Source organism: Canis lupus, chromosome 14 (assembly GCF_011100685.1).
Source record: "Canis lupus familiaris isolate Mischka breed German Shepherd chromosome 14, alternate assembly UU_Cfam_GSD_1.0, whole genome shotgun sequence".
NCBI classification, from domain to species: domain Eukaryota; kingdom Metazoa; phylum Chordata; class Mammalia; order Carnivora; family Canidae; genus Canis; species Canis lupus.
In genome coordinates this window covers 28,366,893-28,390,625 of record NC_049235.1, presented here as the reverse complement: position 1 = coordinate 28,390,625, position 23,733 = coordinate 28,366,893, and positions in this window count along the sequence as shown.

Sequence of the window (23,733 nt, the reverse complement as noted above, 5' to 3'; positions counted from 1 at the left end):
ATTTTGTACTAAGGCGTGTATGCCCATTGCAGTTCTATAAGTGCCACCTCAGTCTCCCAACTTAACTTTTTTAAAAAAGAAAGTGAGGTATAACCAATTTAGGTATATAAAGATCAGGCACATAGATTAAATTGTATACAGTGAACAACACCCTGAAACACCCACTCAAAGCTGAGAACTCCTCCCATACTCTAGAAGTGCTCTCTCCCTCCATGCTGCCTCCCACGGCACACTTGGCCCATCAGTTCCTCCACCTCACCAACAAGGTGATCCTTCTCTCAACTTCCATTACTTCTGTCAAGTTTTCATTATTTCTGACCCTCCCATTAAAGGAATCATGTGTACACGTTCTCATGTCTGGCATATTTTTGCTTGACTTCTTTTTGATTGTTAGATGGATCCAAGTTGTATATGTATCACTGGATATTGTTCAGTCTCATTGTATTATGTCTACTCTGTGATTGTACTAACATGCATTAATTTTGTATTACTTAAATTGTTTGGATATTCTGGGTGGTGCCACAATAACTAAAATGTTGAACACTGTTCCATGTTCTTACTGGCAATGCATATGCCATTTAAAAATGAGTACTCTGCCTTTTATGATTTAGATCCTTTTTACCAATTCTTTTTTAAGATTTTATTTATTTATTCATTCATGAGACACACACACACACACAGAGAGAGAGAGAGAGAGAGAGAGAGAGAAGATGCAGAGACACAGGCAGAGAGAGAAGCAGGCTCCGTGCAGGGAGCCCGATGTGGGACTCCATCCTGAGTTTCCAGGATCCTGGTACTCTAGGATCACACCCTGGGCCGAAGGCAGGCACTAAACCACTGAGCTACCCAAGGGATCCCCTTTTTACCAATTCTAAGTCAAATTCAGGTTTTCATTACATGAAAAATATTACAGACTACAGAGATATTAGAAAAATAAAAGATAATGAATTGGGTTAAATACTGTTTAAATTCGATCATAGTTCCATCTGAATACTGTTACATTAAGACTAAATTGTAATGCTAACTTTCAACTTAACTTGTGTCAAATAAGAGGGAAAAGAATACAGTTAATATATACTTACAATTGTTAATAGATCATGGGCTGTGATGATATTATCTTGTTAAAATTTCTATCTGCCTTTTCCTAGTGCCTGTGGATGTAGCAGTAAGAAATATTTAATTCACTTTTATAGATGGAGATGCAGTCCACACAGTAAATAATCTTTCTGTTGTTTCTATTTCTGTACCTTAGGCATTGACTCAAATTGAAGGGATTATCCCACTGAAGTCTTACTAATATTTTACCTGGACCCTTAGATTAGTTTTTTTCCACCCTGATTTCCTTCCTATCTTTCTCTGGGTTTTATTCTAGTTGTTAAGTTATGGTCTCTCATCTCTCAACTTCCCCTTCTGTACTATTTGACGATAAACTGGAAATTTATGAAACATACTGCAGCTCTGCCAGTGAGTTGAATGATGGGCTCTTCCAGGAAGGTGCTCTAGAGAAAGATCAGCAGCCTGGAGAAGGAACTCCCTCACTCTTGTTTCCATTGCATCCTGTGGATCTGCTATATGCCTGTGCTCCCTGAGTCAGCCAGCAGGGTTTCTTTACTCTAATACAAGCAATTACCTCTATGCCCATAGCTCAGTCTGGTTGGCAGCTTTTCCAACACTTGTACAATCAACTTCATGGTGTCTCATTCTCACAGATTCAAGCACTGATGAACTTGGTACCCTACCTTTGGAGTCAGGGTTCTAGGTTTATGAGATACTCAAGCTTGGGAACACTGACACTGGCTGAGCACAGCCTCTTCCTCAGAGGTCTGCTTCATAGGGCCCTTTCATCAAAGGTTTAATAATTTCAATATGTTTCTTATCTGATTTTAACTCTGGGGGTGTTTTTTGCTCCCTGTAGTGGCTATATTTAGACTTTAGGTATTACTTTTTAACATTTTAATTAACTGGTTAATAATTGCCTTCCATTAAATTTTCTCTATTCAGATAACTCGTGTGGCTTTGGTCTCCTAACTGAATCAGTATGATCCAGAAATTGGTACCTGCAATGGCCCCCAGAAACACACACTTAACAATGGAAGTTGGGAATAGGTTTTGTCATGTACTTTTTGTCATAAACTCCTTATCAATAGCATACAGGTTGCTAGTAATCCATGACCTAACTAAACAAGCCACTACTTATGAATGACTTTGTTGAAAGTGCTAACTGATACAGGAGATTTTAGAGGACAGAATGGTTCCTATGCTTGAATATTTGACCATATTGATGAGTCTAAGAACCATAGTATGCCAATGGTCTCCTCCCAGTTCTTGGAGCATTTACAAAAGTAAAATAATAAGCTTCAGTCTTTAATGTGTATGTTTGTATATATTAACTGTATTCTTTTCCCTCTTATTTGTCACAAGTTAAGTTGAAAGTTAGCATTACAATTTAGTCTTAATGTAACAGTATTCAGATGGAACTATGATCGAATTTAAACAGTATTTAACCCAATTCATTATCTTTTATTTTTCTAATGTCTCTGTAGTCATTATTTATTGCTACATGACAAAAAATTCAAAGATGTAATAATTTCAAGTAATTTAATAGGTCATGATTCTGTGTGTTGGCAATGGAGGTTAATGCTTACTATCAGCTGATTTCCTCTCTTTATGATGTCTTATCCTTTAGGTGGCCACCATTGGCTTTTCTACATGGGCAGCAGTGTTTCAAGGGTGCAAAAGCAGAGGCTTCCAGGTAACTTGAGGCCTAGACTCACAAGTCACACAACATCCCTTCTACTGTATTGTATTGGTCAAGATTCATCACATGAACAGACCAGAGTCAAGAGGTGTGAAAAGCAGATTCTATTGTTTAAGGGTTACAGTGCAAAGTACTATTAAAAATGGCTGTGCATGTCTGGTTGGAAATAGTTTTTGTGTCCATGTTTAAAAACTAGCTACCCTAATCCCTTTCTAAGAACTGACTGACAATATGAGAAACTTCACAATTTTCCCCCACTATTTATTGTTTCCTTTCTTTCTTGGGCTTAGACTCTATAGTACACTACTGAATAAAATCATGCACTTTAATTCATGTTCAAAAGCTTTGCCAATTTCTACCTCAGCCATACCTTTCTAATAAAATCTAAACTGAGATATAATCAACTCTAACTATAGCTTGCCTGTATTCACTATCCACAAGTATTAGTCAAAATATTTAACAAATCTTTTTATATACCATGACTAAAAAGAAATCCTCTTACAGGGTTCAAATATCATCCTTGATTTCATCTGAGCACTTAAAGTGGAAATACACACACACACACACACATACACACACACACTCTTAAGCTGCCCCTAAGTGGGCCTAACAATCCTGATATCATTTACTCTTACATCCTCGAGTTGACCATTTTACACTTTCTTCTTCCAACCTTCCACATCACTCTTTCCCATTGTCAAGTGATAGCTGCACTGTTTTCACCCAATGATAAAATAGTGGCATGCAGAAAAGGCCTTGCTCAGCTTCCCACCTCCATTTCTAGTTTCTATTCTTGTTTCAACAAATGAGTTATTTCTGCTTCTACATTTTGCCCCTTGTGTGCAAAGTTAAATTTCCCCTTGTCCACTTATGGATTTCCCTCTATGCATTTTCTTTACTTCTTTCTGTCTCAGGTCATTCCCATCAAAATATAAATATACTTCAATATCTCTCATTACTGAAACAACAGCCACAAAATTACTTTCCTCCCTCTTCTCTAGCTCCAGCATACCTGTCTACATGACTGGATAGCACAATTCCTTAGAGGAGTTTGCATACCACTTCTATCCACATATTCTCCTTCCCTTTCTCTGTAGTTCAATCCCAATTATGTTATCTCCTCTACTACCCTAATGAAATTGCTCCAGTGCAATTGTATAGTCCATCTGTGTTTCTTCTTGTACTTGACTTAACAGATGCAGTTGATTATTCACTCTTTTGAACTTTTTTTTTCATGCTTGTTTTTTTTTTTTTAGAAAATTATACTCTTGGCTTCCCCCCACCTCCTTGACTTCAGCTTCTCCTCCTTTGCTATATCTTCCTACTAGTTTGGGTCACTAAAGGGGGAAATCATTCCATGCTTAGTTCTGGGTATTCTTTCATCATCTAGTTATATTCACTAACTAGTGATCTCATGTAGCCTCAAGTAGAGGAATAGTATCCATACTGGAATCTGCAGACTGTATCTTTAGCCCCAAGTTACTCCGTAAGCTTCAGATTCACGTAATACCTTCCTGACACAATCCACTTCATTTCCAGTCTTCTCAGCTCAATAAACAGCACTCTAGTTCTCCTAGCCGCTCTGGCCAAACTTGGGATTTTTTTCTTGACTCCTCTTTTCTTCATGCCTCTTAATCCATTACTAAGACCTGGCAACTCTATTTTTGAGAAGATTTCACCTAACAGCGTTAGCCTCTTTCATCTGCAAGAGTGTCCTGATATACCAGCTTTTACATGTTTCCCTACTACCTATTTTCCACATCAGACAAATCTAAGTATTACAGTTCAGATTTCATCATTCTTCTCTTTTTAAGCCTTCAAAGTTTATACATATTTACAATTAAAATTGAAGTTCCTTCACATGGGCCATCATTCAGTCTATTCTTTCATTTCCATTCCCATTGCCCTTCCTACCACCTTGCTTATATTAGTCCAGGTGCCCTGGGATTTGCTTCCTGAACTGTCCCAATTCTCTCCAACCTAAAGATCTTCATACCTGCTGCTCCTCTTGCCTTCCTACCATTTCATGTTTCTTTTCTGAAATGTCACTCCTTAGAAAAACTGCCCTGATTATTCAGTCTAAAATATATTGGATTGTTTTTCTCTTCTGTATATTTTTCTCAGGGCTTGTATCACTGTTGTTTTCTTATTTACATTCTCTCCTATTAAAATATGTTTAAGATTAGCCTGCCATGTTTTTCACTGCAGAACTCATACCTTGAATAATTACAGGCACATGATAAATGTTAAGTATTTTAAACAAACGATAGAAATGAATAAGCAAAATTTTGAATTATATTTGAAACGTTAAGAAACTCTAAGTTCAAATTTTGTGTTGAAGTGGCACTAAAAATGATTTTTATTCCTTTTCCCCATATTTATCTCAAAGTCATGAAGTATCTCAAAAAAAAAAAAGTCATGAAGTATCTCTTGATTTCTGTACTTTAAATATTGTCAAAATATTAAGTATCAGAGATTGTTTATTAATGAGCTTGTACCTTAAAGGATTTTTTTTCCTTTCGATAGAAACCTATTTTTAGAAGATATATACATCCTGACATCCAATGTCTTTTGATTGTAGCATTTGCTCTATTTACATTCAAGGTAGTGACCTATATATATTTGTTGCCATTTTATTATTTGTTCTGTCATTGTTTCTGGAGATTTTCTCTGATCCTTTTTTGTCTTCGTCACTTTGGGTCTTTCCTTTCCACTCAGAGGCCCCTTTAATATTTCTTGCAGGGATGGCTCAGTGGTCACAAGCTCCTTCAGTTTTTGTTTGTCTGGGAAACTCTTTTGCTCTCCTATTCCAAATGATAGCCTTGCTGGATAGAATATTCTTAGCTGAAGATTTTTACCATTTAGGAAATATTGAATGTTGAATATACCATGCCATTCCCTACTGGCTTGCCAAGTTTCATTTGAGAGATCTGCAGCGAGACTTATGAGTTTTCCTTGTAAGTCAAAGACTTATTTTGTCTTGCTGCTTTTGAGATTTTTTTATTTACCACTACATCTTGCAAATTTCATTATAATAGGTCTTGGTGTTAGCCTGGTTTTGTTGATTTCGATGGGAGTTCTCTGTGCCTTCTGGACCTACATGCCTGTTTCCTTCATAACCTTATGATTATTGCTTTAAATGTTACTTATGTCTATTTAACTCAGATCTCTGGCTGTGGCCTTTTCTTGTTCTTTCACTTGGGAGAAATTCCTTCTTGGCATTTTGTCTAAGTCTCTGCCTTCTATGTGTTAGAAAAGCCAGCTGGGTCTCCTGTTTCTGAAAGTAATGGCTTTATGAAAAAGAGGTCACATAGTGTTCAGGACCTGACACATCAGGTAATGTCTCTGGTGTGTGCTGCGAGTACTCTACTGTTGTGTTGTGGCTGCTCTATTCTTTAGGCCAGTTGTCTGTAGGGACTTCCTTGGCTACCATGGATTTGGTCCCTGGCTTGAATGTGGCTAGTTATCTAGATGTGCTCTGGCCTGCTTATATAATGAGATTTGACACCAACTCCATTGGAAATAAGGCTCTGCAGAACTCTCTGGTGTAAGATGTAATGTGAGCAGGGGTTTGTGTTGGTTTTTTGGGGAAAAGGCCCACTAAACTGGGACTGGAACAAGCTTGACTCAGAAGGGCAGTGCTGCCAGAGCACAGGGGGTGGGGGGTCGGGGGTGGGAGGGTATATTCAGCTTGGTGTAATCAAGTTAGGCAACAAGTGTCTGCCCTGAGCCGCTTCCCTCAGGTGACTATGTTTATGCTGAGTAGCAAATTATTTATGTACCCAGATCTTTATGACTAAGATTAAATTCTTACTGGCTTGTAAATTAAAACGTATTAATTTAACATAGAACTAAATATGTAACATTTTAATTTCAAAATTTTGACACTTATTAATGTTAAAGGAGGGCCTACTATGTGCTAGCTGTTTCTGAAGTTACTGGGGTCATCATGTCTACCTGACCAATAAGGTCCTTTTCTTAGAGTTTCTCAGTTTGCTGATTATCTGTCAGTGACAGTAATCAATAAAATTGCTACTTTCAGAGATTAAAAAGTGCTATGAAAATGAAAGGGCCTCATGTACTAATTTTGATTATAAAACTAGAAATTCTCTAACTTGTATTATAAATATTTTTAGACTCTTAATTTCAATTTTTTTAATATGTTGACATTTCCATAATGTAGCAAGATAATCACTCAGATCCAATGGTGTTCTGGAACTAGCTAGTACTAGCTTCCAAGAGCAAATTATGTATAGCTCTTCCCAATTATTCACAACAGTAGCCTAAAATTATCTGTGGTATAAGAATTTACACCATGGAAACTGGAAAAATAAAATCAGCACTTTTCTTATAATGATGGTAGTCACATATAAATGTATACACATCACTGATTATATCTGTCTTCCTGCAGAAGTATATCCACCAACATTGAAAAGCAATAATTTAAAATAATGGAAAGGAACTATGTTTTCACAAAGTAAAATTAACCCCAAGAACTTTCCTGCTAAAGCTTATTATTAGAACTAATAGCTTAGCAAGATCCACAAATGCATTATGTAGGTAATAAAGCTATATAATTCCAGTCTATGATATCAAAATGCTTGACATAATTAAGAATATTTCCATTATCTAAATAACAATTATTTTCCTTTATATAGTTTATTAGATATGCTAGTGTTAAGTAAAAAATAGTGTATCATCTGAAGAAATGATACCAGATGGCTAAATTATTATTTTTCAACTCCCAAGAACTTGTAGTTTTCCTAATCTGTTTCTTCTGGTTAGCTCTTAAATAATAGAATCTATCCACCTCAATAGATATAGTCATATTGTAATTTATTTTGGCATTTAAGTTTCTGATTGTTTGCTTTGTATTTTTTCATCTTATAAACATTTTAAGGGGTTTTAAGTTTTAGAATCTGAACATATTATAGACAACAGTGGAATAGTATCCACTAACTGAATTATTTCATTGCTATGCCTTTTCTAATTTTTTGAGGACATCATAATTATTGTTAAGTAAACAGTTGCCTTGTTTTTAATAGGTTTCACTGCCTCCCACTCCTTTGGAAACATAATTGTCTTTATCGGTTTGTTCAGACTCAACTTGTATAAATATCTTCAAAAAGGTAAGCTTTCAAGAGTTCTGTTAGGGTGGCACATTCACAAGGTAAAATCTTCACACTTTCAAAGAATGACATTATATAGTGTAAATCAATATACAGTATAAGTAGTTACAAATCAGAAGGAGCTTTTTTGAGTTGATTAACAAAAGACAGGATGATAGCCATGGTAGGCCAGAGACACTGCTCTTGAACGGAAAAACAAACAAACAAACAAACAAACAAACAACCTTGGTATAGTTATTAGCCTTACTTATTTGGTAATACCACTTTATCTCTAATTGTAGTGAAGCCATTCAACAACTAGCTCACTGATTTCCTATGGTTCTCTCCACTAAGAGAGGCAGCTGCTGAATGTTTTAAGCTTTAGGAAGAGCTAAGACTTTGAATCTTTAGGAATCAGATAAAGTAGCTAGCCTGGTGGATACATTGATGGCTACAGAACAAATTCAAACATCATAAGCACATTAAATAAAAAAAAGACTCAAATAAGTTCATACAGAAGCAGATACTTCACTGGGAGAGGAACTTTCAATCACATGGATACATAAAGAAACTTGCCAAGTTGAGCATTGTTTTTAAGACATTTTTTTCAGGATTTTATTTAAGAGAGAGAGAGAGAGAGAGAGAGAGAAACAAGCAGGGGAGGGGCAGAAAGACAAGTAGACTCCCTGCTGAGAGGGGGGGGGCCTGACATAGGGTTCAATCCCAAAACCCTGAGACCATGGTCTGAGCCACCCAGGTGGCCCAAGACATTACTTAAAGTATATATTTTTTTTAGATGGAAGTGTCCAATTAGTGTTAAACATTACATTAATGATGGTGTTCTTTCAAATAGCCAATCTACTTAACAGTCCCAGACAGGATACCTGTGTGTTTTACATCTGAAACTGTATAAACCATATGTGCAGAACTCTCATGCTAAGCACTATTTCTCTTCCTCCTGTAGGAGGGCAGGCACCCAGAAAAAAAAACAAGAGATTCTAGGAGATGATTTTATACACATGTGTGTGTGTATATGTACGTGCAAACATAAGAATATATACATATATGCACACATGTATGTGTCTATATTTATGACTATAATGTATGTTATATATCTATAGTTTAATATTTCTGAAATCCAGATCAATTTATATTCACTTATTATACTTTCTCCACAAAGCTGTTACTAAATTGTTACATTTTCTCATCAATCATGCTTTAAAAGTAAAGGAAAAAGGGGTGTGTGGATGGTTTACTTGGTTGAGTGACCAACTTTTTTGGCTCAGGTCATGACCTCAGGGTGGTGAGGTGAGCCCCACATGGTGCTCTGTACTCAGCGCAGAGTCCGCTGAGATTCTTTGTCCTTTTCCCTCTGCTCTTCATGCTGCTTGTGCATGTGTGCTTTCTCTAAATAAATAAAAAACTTTAAAGAAATAAATAAAAATAAAGGAACTGTGTTCAATCCTCTCTTTAATGAGTCAACCATTCAACTCTTATTTTAGTGACAGCATAATTGTGCTTTCTTTGTATTTAACTTTCAAGTGTAGTAAGACTGTCTTATATTCTAATATACCCAGGTACTTGAAAATATTTTAAAAAATATAATACTTTGATTTTTTTTAAGTTTGAAACTTAAACTTGCAATAAGTAAGATTAAACCTTTAAGAAATTGTCTAAAACAACTCTTAAAATTACTTTGTTTCTAGGCTTTCCTTTTTGTGCAGTGATTTTCTGATTATGTTGAAAAGCTATGCTTTTGTATCTGCACCTATTAAAAATCATTGATTTCCTTCTGTGACCCTGATACTAATAATGAAGAAAGTAGTTACATAACTGACAAGTACTTAAACAGAACCAGAGGAGTAAAAAATAAATGTTTCTACATTTTTACCCTATTTTGAGGGTGAATAGGAAAGCTGTTCATGCTATAACCCCTCAGAAGTCCTTTTAGGTCATAAACTGCTACACTTACAGTACTGAAAGCCTTTACAATGGAGTTTACAATTACTTTTAAAATAATTAATCAAATTAGGACATCTTTTAAAATAATTACATTCAACACACAACCTGAAAAAGTAATTCTATAAAACTAGGACATACATTTTTTCCAATCCTTTGTGAAGTAACAAGAAAAATGCCCCAATTTTTTTTTTAAATATAGGTGGTATTTTGCACAATCCATAAGATCAAATCCCAAAAGAGAAATGAGTGATACAATAGTCTGTCTTAAAGATCTTATTACTTGGACTGTAGTTACCCACTGTTCTAGCCTAGGCAGTTCAAGGAACAGAGAGATGAAAGGAATTTGCTGTCTTCCAAAATACTTAGTTAACAATGTTGAACTTTGTCTATACTCAAATGCTTGTTGGCTATTCTCCCCATTCTTTTGACACTTGATCTTTTTCACATATTCCTGAAACCAAAATTAATGTCTTCACTATTTTAAGAGCTAGGTAATTTCTTTTCATTCATTTCTATATTTTATGTGTCAATATTTATGAAGTATAATAAAGCTGACCTAATATATCATCTTTTGTTAATTTTTTCCATCAGAAAACTCACAGCCAGGGGATCCCTGGGTGGCTCAGGGGTTGAGCGCCTGCCTTCAGCCCAGGGTGTGATCCTGGAGTCCCGGGGTCAGACCCACATCAGTCTCCCTGCAAGGAACCTGTTCTCCCTCTGCCTGTGTCTCTGTCTCTCTCTCTTTCTGTGTCTCTCATGAATAAATAAATAAGTAAATAAGTAAGTAAATAAATAAATCTTTAAAAAAAAAAAGAAAGAAAACTGACACCCTGAAGTGATTTCACCTTTATTTTATGAGTTTTGTAAATGCAGAATCTTAAGAAATTGCCACTGCCCTACATTGAATATGGGCAATCCTTTTGAGGGTACTTAACTATTAAACCAAAATTTCAGCTCTATGCATTGAATTAAGTGATAAGAGTGATAAATCAATTACCCCAAAAGAGCTTTAAGTAAATCACAAGGCTATGGCATTTTGAATGAGAAGACACAAAGGACTAATGAACTCCAAGGTATTTGCAGGGTAAAAAAAGTCAAGGATAAAGGTAAAAATGGATGGCATATGTGATTTCTTGGCAGATGAAAATCTGAAAGCACAAGATACAACAGTGAGTTTGGTAATATCTGCAATTTTATAAAGTCAGGCTTAAATGTGGCAATTATGCAAAACACACAGCTTAGTGCTTAGAACACAGTAGGCATCACAGTCTCTGTGAATGTGAATACTTGTGGTTGAACCTAGGGGAAAGCATGTAAAAATTGGATTTGAAGTGATGGAAAAACTAACTTCCCTTCATGAGCCCACTTCACCTACTACAATAATAATCATTAGATTCGTTCATTGTATTCAGAGGGAAGAAAGTCAGAATTCAAATGGGCCACCTGGGAAAAATGACAATGCAAAGATGGTACATTTCACCAGTTAGGACATCTGCTGAGTTGAAGCCTGAGGAAATGGGAGAGAAAGGCTGATCTAGAGATTTACTACAAGAGAAGTCTGCAAGATTAATTCCTGCAGAAAGGCATTCTGTAAATCCAATGCCTGTATAAAATCCAACAGCCCTGTGTGCTCTGACACATTCCAGCTTTTTCTTTTCATAACTATAGTTCTCTTTGGCCATGGAAGTCATTCTCAGATGGTAGGGAGATATTAATTTACATGTGAATGATGTGAAATTGAAGTGTGAAAAAAGACAAAGAGCAAAGATAAGCAGAGAAAAGAAGTAGAAGATCTGACAAGTGAACAATTGGGAAAGTGTATCTACAAGACTGAACTTGGCTCAATGAACAAATATTGGTTACGGGAATAAATACTAAAAATCAAAAGTGAGGTACTTGTATCTTTTTCTCTCCTCCTTCTGTTTCTACCAGAAGTTTCCTTCACATTACAAAATATAATTTTCTGACTTGTTCAACAGACTTCTGTAAAGGCTTGCATTTTTAATCATGGGAGTTGCAACTTGATTTGTGATTCTTTCGAAATGGGTACCTTGTGGAGATTAACCTTATGACAGAGGCAGTAGTTTGATTTGAGGTACTTATGTAATAACTAGACCAAATGAGCAAAGTTATAGAATTGCAATATAAAGATAAGCTGTTCCTCTGATGCCATACTGGATGAAAGTTTTTCTCTAGGAAGCTACATTCAAAAAGGAGAATTGAATGAAGGAAGCCAACAGTGTATTCTTTCATAAAGGGACCTGAATCTTAAGAAATCACAAGGAGTATTAGGAGGAAACCCAGCTTTTACAGTTGCTGTAACAACAAAGTTCTCTTAGAATTGTGAAAGATGTTTCAGTGGTGAATACTAAACTTCTATCTCCAAAACCTACACCTTTACATTTTGCCATTATAAGTACAATTACCTTCCAATAAATGGTAATACTACTAGTAACAGCTAAGATCTTCAGCACTTTTTTTGTCCACTTTCTTGAGATTCCTAGGTCATGAGTCATATAATTAGCAACATTTTTAGTGTTTACTCTTATATGTTTGGGTATAATGTGTGCATTTTTGTCTAATATTTTACATATATTTATTTTGGTCATGTACCTTATAACTTCCCTTTAAAAATATTTATTTTTTATTGGAGTTCAATTGCCAACATATAGCATGACACCCAGTCCTCATCCCATCAAGTGCCCGTCACCTAGTCACCCCCACCCCCACCCCCTCCCTTTCTACCACCCCTCTTTGTTTCCCAGAGTTAGGAGTCTCTCATGTTCTGTCTCCCTTTCTGATATTTCCCACTCATTTTTTCTCCTTTCCCCTTTATTCCCTCTCACTATTTTTTATATTCCTCAAATGAATGAGACCATATAATGTTTGTCCTTCTTAACTTCCATTTTATATTTAATCCAGGAAGGCTATGTTGAGTATTTCTTTAAATCCTCCAGATAAATAATTCTGTTTTTTACACACAAACAGAATTCAAACATTGGTACAAGTAGTATTTGATGAACTTTTGGAATATAGGTGAGGTCCGGAGCCGATGACCAAGAAAGAATTCTTGAGACATCTTTGGTGCAAAATGGTGGTTTTATTAAAGCATGGAGACAGGACTCGTGGGCAGGAAGAACTGCTGCCCCGGGCCTGTGAGGGGTGGTTGATTATAAACCTGGGAGTTGGGAGGGGTTTAAGGATAGTGTACTCTCTGAGGAATTTTGAAAGCAAGGTTTCCAGGACCTTGAGGGGGCTAGCTATTGTTGGGAAAGTGTCATTTATTACCGTTTAACAAAACCTGAGTCATAAGACCCTTCAGATGTATGTGAGTAGGCCATGTGCTTCGGGGATGATTGTCAACACATATCTTGGGGGTTTAGAGATATAAAAATTCCTTTAGATATTTCCTTTATGTTAAAGTAGACCTATAGGATCCTGGAGATTGGGCTAAGATTACCTTTTATCCTTAGCAAAGTATTAACATACTTATGCTAAGTTGAGTCTGTAGAGGAATGTTTCTTTGCCTGTTTCATGGATTTGTCAATGTGCTGCCCTGGGCCTGTGCTCTGTCCTCAGCTGGTCCTCTGTTCCCCCATCAGTATTGGCAAATTTTACTTCCAATATTCTATATCAAAAGGAACTTTTTATCCAATAATAGAATAATAAAGTCAATTTTTAGGAAAAAAAAAGTTCTGCTTTTACTGTTAAATTCACAGTGAAGTAAGTTCAGAAACTACTTAAAGTCATTTGTTTCAAAATGTAACTATCAGTTAAAACTTGTTTGGAACATCAACATTACTTTTTAATATATTGCTAACAGTACTTATAACGCTTTGTACAGCACATTATAGATGTGTCTCTCATAGTGCATCATCTACCACACAAAATTGATCGATGAAAGTGGTTTCACTGCTTTAAATATCAATAAAAGTTGACTTTGGTTTAGATATTGTAGAACTGTGAACTTTGATGTAATTTTATTTTTTTTTTGGTTCAATTAAACCATTTGCTTATATTCCCTCATGTGATATTAACCACTGGTGTGCATCATTCCAAGTACATTTTCTTATGGCTATTATTCTAGTTAATTTATCTTATCCCCTAGACAAGAATTAAATATTTATCCACTTAATATTTCTGTTAACTTGCATTCTCAGAAAGGATATGTAAGGTTATAGCAGTGCCTACCTGTTTCTCAGAAATCTCTCAAACTCTTCCCAGTATTATGCAACAAGTTATAATACATGGCTAGGTACTTTTGCCCATCTAATGTGAATAAAATCCTGTCATTGACCAATTTCTCATAAGGTTTCTAAATGATATTGTAGTTTATTAGAATGATTACAGTTTACTAATTTATGTTACTATTTGTATTTTAGTACATTGGTTGGAATGCATTCTCATTCTGTTACTTGAGTTACTTAAGTATTAAAAGATTTTATGTGATTAAATATGCCTTTTTAAATGGAATTAATTATGTGTCATTGAAATGGTATTTCTGACAATCTTAAGAAATGGTAACCATCACCTGTCTTATTAAAAAGTTAAGTTTAATCAAACAAGACTGCTGTGATATTCATTGCCTTATGATCAGATAAGTAACTTAAGCTCATCGAGTGTGGTGACTGATCAAGTTCACAAAGTACTACATTCAGGGTCAAGGTCTATGGATATCTATAGTTGGAAGGTCATAGCCTTTTAAGATGTGACCTTGGTATTTTGGGAATCTCCCTATAAAAGTCTAAGTCAACTTTACTTTGAAATTCAAACAAATCTGAGTATGTATTGAGGGCCTATATCAAAGCTGATTTCAAAGTCTCTCCCCAAAGAATTAGCTTCTTAATCATTGAGAATTGCTATGTCTGAGGATAAACATTCATCATTCATGGGGGAGCAATTCTGAATGTTGCAAGATGTTACTATTTGGGTTTTCCCCCACACTTAAGCTTCAACTGATGTATAGTTAACTTCAATTAAGTAGTTTCCAATAAACAGTGAGGAGAAAAAAGTTAATACGATTTTCCGCTAAAATTTAAGTAAGGCTAAATTTCTCTAACTGTTCATGTATACTCATAAGAGTAGGTAAGTGTGCTTGGTGTTATTAAAAAGGAGTAGAAGCATATAATATATATTTCTGGAGTAAAAAGTTTTCACCTGAAGTAATTTAAAACATTAATTTCATATTAAAATATTTTTCCATTATGGAATAGAATATACATAGATTTTAATTTTATTTAATCTCAATTTGCCAACATGTAGTATAACACCCAGTGCTCATCCCAAGTGCCCTCAAGGCCTGTCACCCAGTTACCCCATCTCCCCAGCACCTCCCCCTTCAGCAACCTTCAGTTTGTTTCCCAGAGTTAAGAGTCTCTCATAGTTTGTCTTCCTCCCTGATTTTTCCCCATTCAATTCCCCCTCTTTCCCAAGGGCCCTTGCACTATTTCTTATATTCCACATGGGAGTACCTACCATTTACATTGATGTGGATAGAACTGGAAGGTATAATGTTAAGTGAAATAAGTCAATTGAAGAAAGACAATATATACATAGATTTTAGGTGAAACAGAAGTCTAAAGTGTTCTTAAGCAGGTTTCTTGTCTCTGCTTGCAGGGCTGGGCTTATGGAAAAAAATCTGAGGAATGACTATTAAGATTAAGACTATCAAACAGCCAACTATGCTGCCCGTGGGGAGCAAAGGATGTATTGCTTATTGGGGTCTGATGCAAATTCATTAGGAAAGTAAACAAATTAAGATGGAGAGGCCTTCAGCTGGACACGAGGAAAAAGCAGACAATATTCCTTCGTGGCTGCAGTGATCTGAATCTGTAGCTTTTGCAGCTGTATTGTGAGCATATATGTACAATGCCTTATGCTGAAAATCAGAGCAAAAGAAAAGCCAAGTGACATTATGTGATAACCTGGAAGTCTAGTCATGGACACACAGAAAAGATACCTAGAAGTCTGTGGCTGGAAACTAAAGTGTTGGACTTCAAGAGCCCAATAGCAATAACTTAATTTCATCATGGCCCTTTATTTCCTATGAAGCTTAGGTGGCCCAGAGCAATACCAGTCTCACTGATAATTGCAGTGAATGCTTTTAAACTGCAGATGCAGTTAACAAGCATTGAGCTAATACAGTTATGAACAAATTATACTATGTACAGATTATAGCTTTTATTACATTATCACAAAGTATGTGCACATTTTATATGAAAAGCATTACTTTTCATTACTAAGTTAATTCTGCAAAAATAAGTATCTATTATTGAGTTCCCTATTTAATCATTTTATGTATTTGACACTACCGTTGGTTACCTATCACGTGCCAGGTGCTGGAGTAAATTCTGAAGATGACGGGAAAACACAGACACAGATGCAAACATACAGACAGGTGCACACATGCCAAATCAGAGAGACTACCCTTAAATTCAACAAGTTCACAGCAGGGATGCAGACAAGTCGGCCAGAGAAAAATAATGCAGTTGTTTCAGAAGGTCATATTAATAACCAAGACAAGGCTAGAAGCATACTTCAATTTCACAATCTCCTGGTTGCAATGACAAAAAACATATCCCGGAGGAGCCCAACAATAACTCCTAGAAGAGCTAACCATACATACAAAAAGAGGGATATGGAGTTGATGGGTAAGTATCCTGGATGTCCCATTATTGGGAATTGCTCAGGAGGCTGTGCCACTGCCAAAACTATTGAGTTGCTCAAATGTCTCAACAGGTATTTGGCAACTGCCCTATCCTTGACATAGAAAATTGAAGACCATAGCCTACAAACTAACCTGACTAAAATTCAATGTAGATGTTAAAAGATTTGGGTTTCACATTGTTTGGTGTCAAATTGCTTTTTGATATTTGGCATATATTTTTAACTTTTCTGGTTCCCATTTTTCCGAGTCTTTGCATGATTACACAATTTTAGCAACTCGTAAAGCTGAAATTCCATAGGTACTTTGAGAAAGTGTCTGTAAAAAAAATATGCCTAATTTTTAAAAAGGTCCAATCAATAGTAGTAAATAAGGAATCTACTGATAAGAGTATCTTAACTATATCCAAACGAAATAGATTTCAGTGTAGAACTGGTCAGTGTAGAAGTTGTCTGAAAAGGATCCCAGAGATAAGAGGGGTTCATTACAATAATCATGAAAGTAACTTGTATTAATCAGGAGAAGTTGTTCTCAAACTTTAATGTGCATCAGAGTCACCCAGAAGTTTGTTTAAGCCCAGATTGCTGAAGTTCAACTCTGGAATCTGGTTTGGGGGCGGGGGCAGACTGGGAACAAACAAGTTCTCAGGGCATACTAATAATAATGGTGCAGAAACCACCACACTGGGAGAACCATGGGCTGAAAATAATATTGCTAGAATTCAACTTCATCTACATAATTAAAAAATGATACTGAAGTATTATTTTTCAGACAATACATATAATCTGAACATAGATATATTATAGATATATACTTATCTATATTTGTGTTTTTAAGGTCACACTTTAGCCACATAATGTCATAATTTTAACCACACTGGATCTAATTCTTTAAATGGTATACCCATTTAGTGGTTGTTTTAATCCCAATTGTTTCTCTCTTTTTTTTTAATATTATATTTATTTATTCGAGAGAGATCGAGAGAGAGAGAGAGAGAGAGAGAAACAAGTTCCATGCAGGGAGCCTGATGTGGGACTCGATCCCTGGACTCCAGGATCACACCCTGAGCTGAAGATGGCTAAACTACTAAGCCACCCGGGCTGCCCCCAATTGTTTCTCAAACTAAAGGTCATAAGGTATACTTGCCTACAATGCTAGGATCCTGTCACCATACAGTACTGTATGAAAACATCGATTTTTTTCTTTTCCATGCTTACATATACTCTAAATCTAACTGACCACCTGAAACTATCAACATGTAGATGAGAAAATTTAAATATTACTATTTAGGTTTTTGACTTTTAATTTTTCTTATAAATACAATAATCTCTAAGCTATTCTAAACCACTTATTTATTCATGAGAGACACAGAGAAAGAGGCGGAGACATAGGCAGAGGGAGACATGGGCAGAGGGAGAGGCAGGACTCCTCCAGAACCCCAGCATCACAACATGAGCCAAAGGCAAATGTTCAACCCCTGAGCCACTCAGGGGTCCCTAAACCACTTAACTTTTAAGATAACATTGAAATAAGTTTATAAGTAATAATTTGTCAAAGTGAATTATGGGCTTATTTAATGACCTATTTGTTACCTTCTGATTTTTTTTTATATAGAATTTTACTGAAGGCACTCTTGTATTGGGTCATAGACATGTCTACAAGTTTAAGAAACTTAAAAATTTATAGTGTTAAATGCCTAAAGCTAATTGTTTTGTAATTTTTCCTGAGCACTGGTTACAAAAAACTCCTATACTTTAGATCCGTGTTCATCTGTGTATCCCTTATACGAGTAGATATACTCATGCATTTACATAATTACACAAATAAATGAAAATAGAAAATCATATTTGAAAATCTTTCCAAGAAGTCTGTTTATAGTACAATATCAAATAATACGTCAGAAGTACCTTTTACCTTCATAATTTCTTATGTTTGTGTGTCTTATTTTTCATATCAGCAGCTCTGATTTATCCATTTAAAATTTTTATGTTATTTCGGTTTTTGTTGCTTGTTTATTATCAGCATGTATTTTTGGAAATTTTCTTTGGATTTTTTTTTAATTGATGAGATTTCATCCCAGTTTGTTAAAGAGAACCAGCTGTTTTCTTGAAAGATAATTTTCTGAAGCTGTTGTGCACCATAATTACACAGCAATTACACAGCGATATCCATAAAAGCAGATGAGGATTCTATGTGTCCTTTTACCTCATTAGAAGTTGCAAAAATGATAGATGCAGTCTATCTTAGTTTGACTATTGCCCTCTATTGGCAAATTCAAATTCTGGGATAATCTAAAAGATAGCAGCAATAAAAACAAGGATAGATTTTGTTTTTATTTTTAAAAACAACAACATCTTGGGTCACAAGGTAACACCATCAAAAGTTTAAAAAACTCTTTTTACAATTAGAATTTAAAAACATACGTTTAAAATGTAGCTATTAAAAAAAGAAGAAGAAAATCACTTAAGCTAGTGAAGTGCGAATTGGGGCTTTTTTCCAGTACCAAATTGCAGAGCACTCATCTTTTCTCCCTCACTCAAAATCTATTTGAATCATACCCTTCTTTGCAGTGGAAAATCAGTTGGATCTTTTCCTTGTTCCCAGAATGTATCCTCTTCTTTGAAGGAATCGTCTCAAAGAAAATTCAGATTTTCACATTTCTTACCATTTCCAAAATCAGCCATTAATTTTACCTTCAATATCATAGTGATTAAAATGAAACAAAATAACCCTTGAATCTTTGGTCATAGGCAGAAGAAAAATTCCTTTCTCCTAAATTGCTGAGAAGGATTTTCATTTTATGAGAGCTACCATATTTTACGAATTATGAGTGGGAAGGAAGATACACAAAATCAGCTTTTAAAAACTTAGCTGTGGGCAGGCTGGGTGGCTCAGTGGTTTAGCGACGCCTTCAGCCCAGGCAGGATCCTGGAGACCCAGGATTGAGGCCCACATCGGGCTCCCTGCAGGGAGCCTGCTTCTCCCTCTGCCTGTGTCTCTGCTTCTCTCTCTCTCTCTCTCTCTGCGTCTCTCATGAAAAAAAAAAAAAAAAAAAAAAAAAACCTTAGCTGTAACTATGTCAAATATTGTGACGTTTAATTTGAGTTCTATGGTGGGAAAGGTCCATGTACAAATAAAGACTATCTTTCATGTATCCTTGGTTCTGACTGGCAGCTGGGGAATACAGTATTTTAATAATTTTTATTTTGGCAGAACTAGCAGGAAGCAATCTAGTTTTGTAGCCAGCTAGGCAACCGGAGAAAACAAATCTAGGAGTCCTTTTATGACTTTCCAGGACTCAGAATTTTTAACAGATTTTAACATTTTTAAAAAGGAAAACTAAAATTTTTCTTCTCAATTTCACTTTACCATTTACACCAGGTAGACTGCTATCTTCTCATGTAATATTCGTAACGTAATTGTTGGCTGTGCAGCAAACTTAGTTCAGTTTAGCTGCAAAGTTCCTGGACTGATGTCAGACTTAGGAGTTGAGAATTAAAATTAGTTCATTTCTTTGCCAACACTAACACAAATCTTGGAGCAAATTTCCTTGGATGCACTAAAATGGTGACAGCTTAGAGAACCACTGGGGAAGCTTTCCGTATGAGAACTCAGATTAATTTAACAACTTTGACTTAGCATGATCCCACCTCGGTTGCCTCTTCCTTTGTTTAATTAATAACACCATTGCCTTTTTGAGAAGATTTATCTCCTCGAACAAACAAATTTCAAACAGAACCCATAGTTGCACAGAAAAGGAAAAAAATTATATTCCATGTAATGGCTTGTCTTGTTTCTTGTTCAACTCTTTGCCAAATGTCTGCTTGTACCTATATAGCATTTTTGAACTGAAGCATAACTGCATAATTGACAGGTTCTTTTCCTTTCCAGCAATTTCAGTCACTGGCTGTGAACCAGTGTTGATTAGTCTTTAGCAGTTGACTAAATTATGCATGTTGCATATTTGGAGAACCTGCCCAGTTGTCATGACATGAGTCTGGTAATGTACAGAATTGGACTCTAACTTATTTAACCTGCTGGTAGAAAAAGAAAATCCTTGTCTTTTAGCTTTTGCTTCTTGATATAAAATTTCTCTATTAATGCTAATGTTTATAAGCTGTATTTCAAACATTTTACTTATCACAGATTACTATTCTCTATATATTGATATTCTGGTTAACCAAGAAAATGCTTGCAAAATATACAATTATTATTTATTCACTCATTTATAAAATAAATATATATTTAGTACTTATATGGTTCAGGCAAAATTATGTTATAGATGTGGCCTTGAGTAAAACAAATGAAAACCCCCTACTCCCATGGAGCTAATCGTCTACTCTATGGAGTCAGTCATTAAGTATTTACCATGACAAGTGGTACTAGCTCTTACAAGGAAAAATAGAGCAGAGTATAATTTTCAGGATTCAAACACGGAAGTAGAACCACTATGAATGATGTAGAATCAAGGGAATTATAAGAACATATAATAATTGATCTTACAACTGTGGAAGTTGCCAAGAGATCTACACAAGACCATTGTCTTTACATCTGGCGGTTAGCTTCAATCTCCATTTGTTTTCGGTTGGAGCAGTTGGGCAGAAAATCTGGATGTGAAGCAGGAGAAAGGACAAACTGGCCTCTATTAAGATACATTGGATCCCCTTCAGCACATACTGAGATCCGAGTTTCCCTCTCAGTACATTAAACCTCGATCACATGCAGAAGGAGGGGGCATTCTCCACTCAACTGCAGACCAGCCTGGCTCAGGACTCCAAGAAGTTGCAGATAGTGTTGTTGGGGTAGAGAAAGGGGAGCTGAATTCTGTAGGCACACAGAGCACACAGGAGCAGCGAGGGCTATAGGCACAAGATGCAGCACCATTGTCACCAAACCCGGACTGACCAAGCACAAAGGTTACCGATTGATTCCAACTTGGAAATATTAAAACTTCTCTTGGAAATATTACAACCCCACCCTGGATTCCTACAGGCAGGCAATTCTGAAATGCAAAGTATCCATGTAGCTGAATGGACACCACTCAAAACCAGTTATAATCCATACAGGTGTATGGAGTTTAGCAAAATCATCTGCCTAGACGTACAGATATTCAAGTCCTTAGTATAGAGGTAGTATTTGTAGCTTTACAATTGGTTGAAATCATCTCAAGTAAGACTGAGAAAAAAGTAATAATAATCCTGGATGACATTTCAATGTTTACAGGTCACAGAGCTATAAGGAACTAGTAAAACAGAAACAAAAACAAAACAAAAACTAAGATGATAATAGGTAAGAACCAGTTTCCAGAAACAAGAGAGGATTATATTTTAAGAAGGAGAAGGATCACTTCTTTCAACTGCTGATGACAGACAGGCTCAGGACCACAAAGCTGCCATCTACAGCAAGCCTGGTAGACATAGAGGGAGGGAATTAGTGGCCTTGCTGGAGTGCTTTCCCTCAGGAGGGGAATCCAAGTGAACTGGATTCAAAACAGAATGAGAGGACATGTAATGGAAACAGTGCCTGCAGTCAACCATTTTGAGGAATTTTATTCTAAAACAGAAAAGAGAAATGAAAGAATAGAGAGAAGTGGGACCAAATTTGTATCCATAGGTCTCTTTCTGAGACTGAATAAGTTGCACTGAGGAGATGTACCAGCAGACAGAACAATGTGGATGAAGTGGGAGAAATAAAGACAATTTTATTGGTAGAACTGTATTTTCAAAGGCCTTGCCGCCACCTCCTGTCACATCTACACTATTAAGAAAAAAAAAAACAAACACCTTTATGTTAAACACAGTGAATGTAGCTAATGTCCGTATCATTTACAGTTCTGGGCCTACTACAGAGATTAGGAAAGACTCACAGTGAGAATGCATGAGACAGACAGACAAAAGGAAGTATATTTGCAGGCAAATTGCTATTGAAGAGGCACTTGGGTCAACAAGGCTGTCTTGTTGAGGAAGTGTCCCTGGGAAAAGAGAAGCCTGAGAGAGAACTTGAACATGCAGACTGTCACGTGGCTAGAGGTCTGTGCTGGTTTACACACAAAACATGAGGCTCGGGAGGGATGCAGAAGGTGCTGCTGTGAGCAGTAACCAGTGATGAGGTAGCGGGCTCCTCTAAGTACCTCAGCTTAGAGAGCTACTGCTCAGCAACACTTATGTCAAGGGAAGCTGAGTGCTAGACTGCACCCCAGTGCACAATTCAATCACAAAGTTGTTCTCTTGTTTTTATTATCTTTTTCAGACAAAGCTCAGGCTTTCCCTTACCTAACCCTGGACTAGGATTATGCTGACACCCTCAACTGCTTTTCCCTGTCTCCTTCCACTGCTCACACAATTCCCCAACTTTGCTCTTTGAAGCACGGTTCTTATTTTATCATCATCATTCTGCTAAACAAACAAAACAGACTTTTCAGAAGTTTTTCTTTATCTACAACAAAGTAGACAAACTTCTTAAAGGTCCAGATAGTAAAGGTTTTAGGCTTGTGAGCCATACAGTCTCTGTCACTGATATTCAATGTTCATGCTGTACAATGATAGCAGCTGAGACAATGTATCAGTGAATGGGGCATCTGTATTTCAGTAAAAGTGTAATTATGAAAACAAGAGGTCCATCGACAGATTATAGTTTGTAAACTCTCACCTACAAAACAAAACTCACATGGAATGGTTTCTCATGAAGGTATTGCCCTTGGTGCCCAATTTACCTTTTCAGCCTTATCATCATACTCCATTATGAAACCATACACAGCCCAGCCACTAGTAACTGTCCTCTTTACAACTTGATGCCATCTCTTGCTGACTCCCAACCAGATCAGAAAATGCATTTACTGCTGCATAAAAATACTAACATCCATTTTCCCCATGATTCTAAGAATATATAATGATAAAATGACATCAATAGTCAATATGAAAAGTCATATATTCTAAGGTTATTAATATTCCAAAAAAACAAGCTGTTTCAATATATAAATAATATTACTCCTGAGAAATAGACTTATTCTTGGACACATACATACTTGATACATTGAATTCATAGCCAATGTAATAATGTCCCCTTCAGATGTGTGCATATGCATATTTGCAGTTAGGAAACAGTATAACTTATTAGAGAAAATGAGGATTTTGTACCTGCAGAGATTCAAGTTACTATCATAAGTCTGTCACTCTTATTTGTGATCATGGCCAAGCTATCGATCCTCATTTAACACTGGTATTTTTCTCTATGAAATGGTC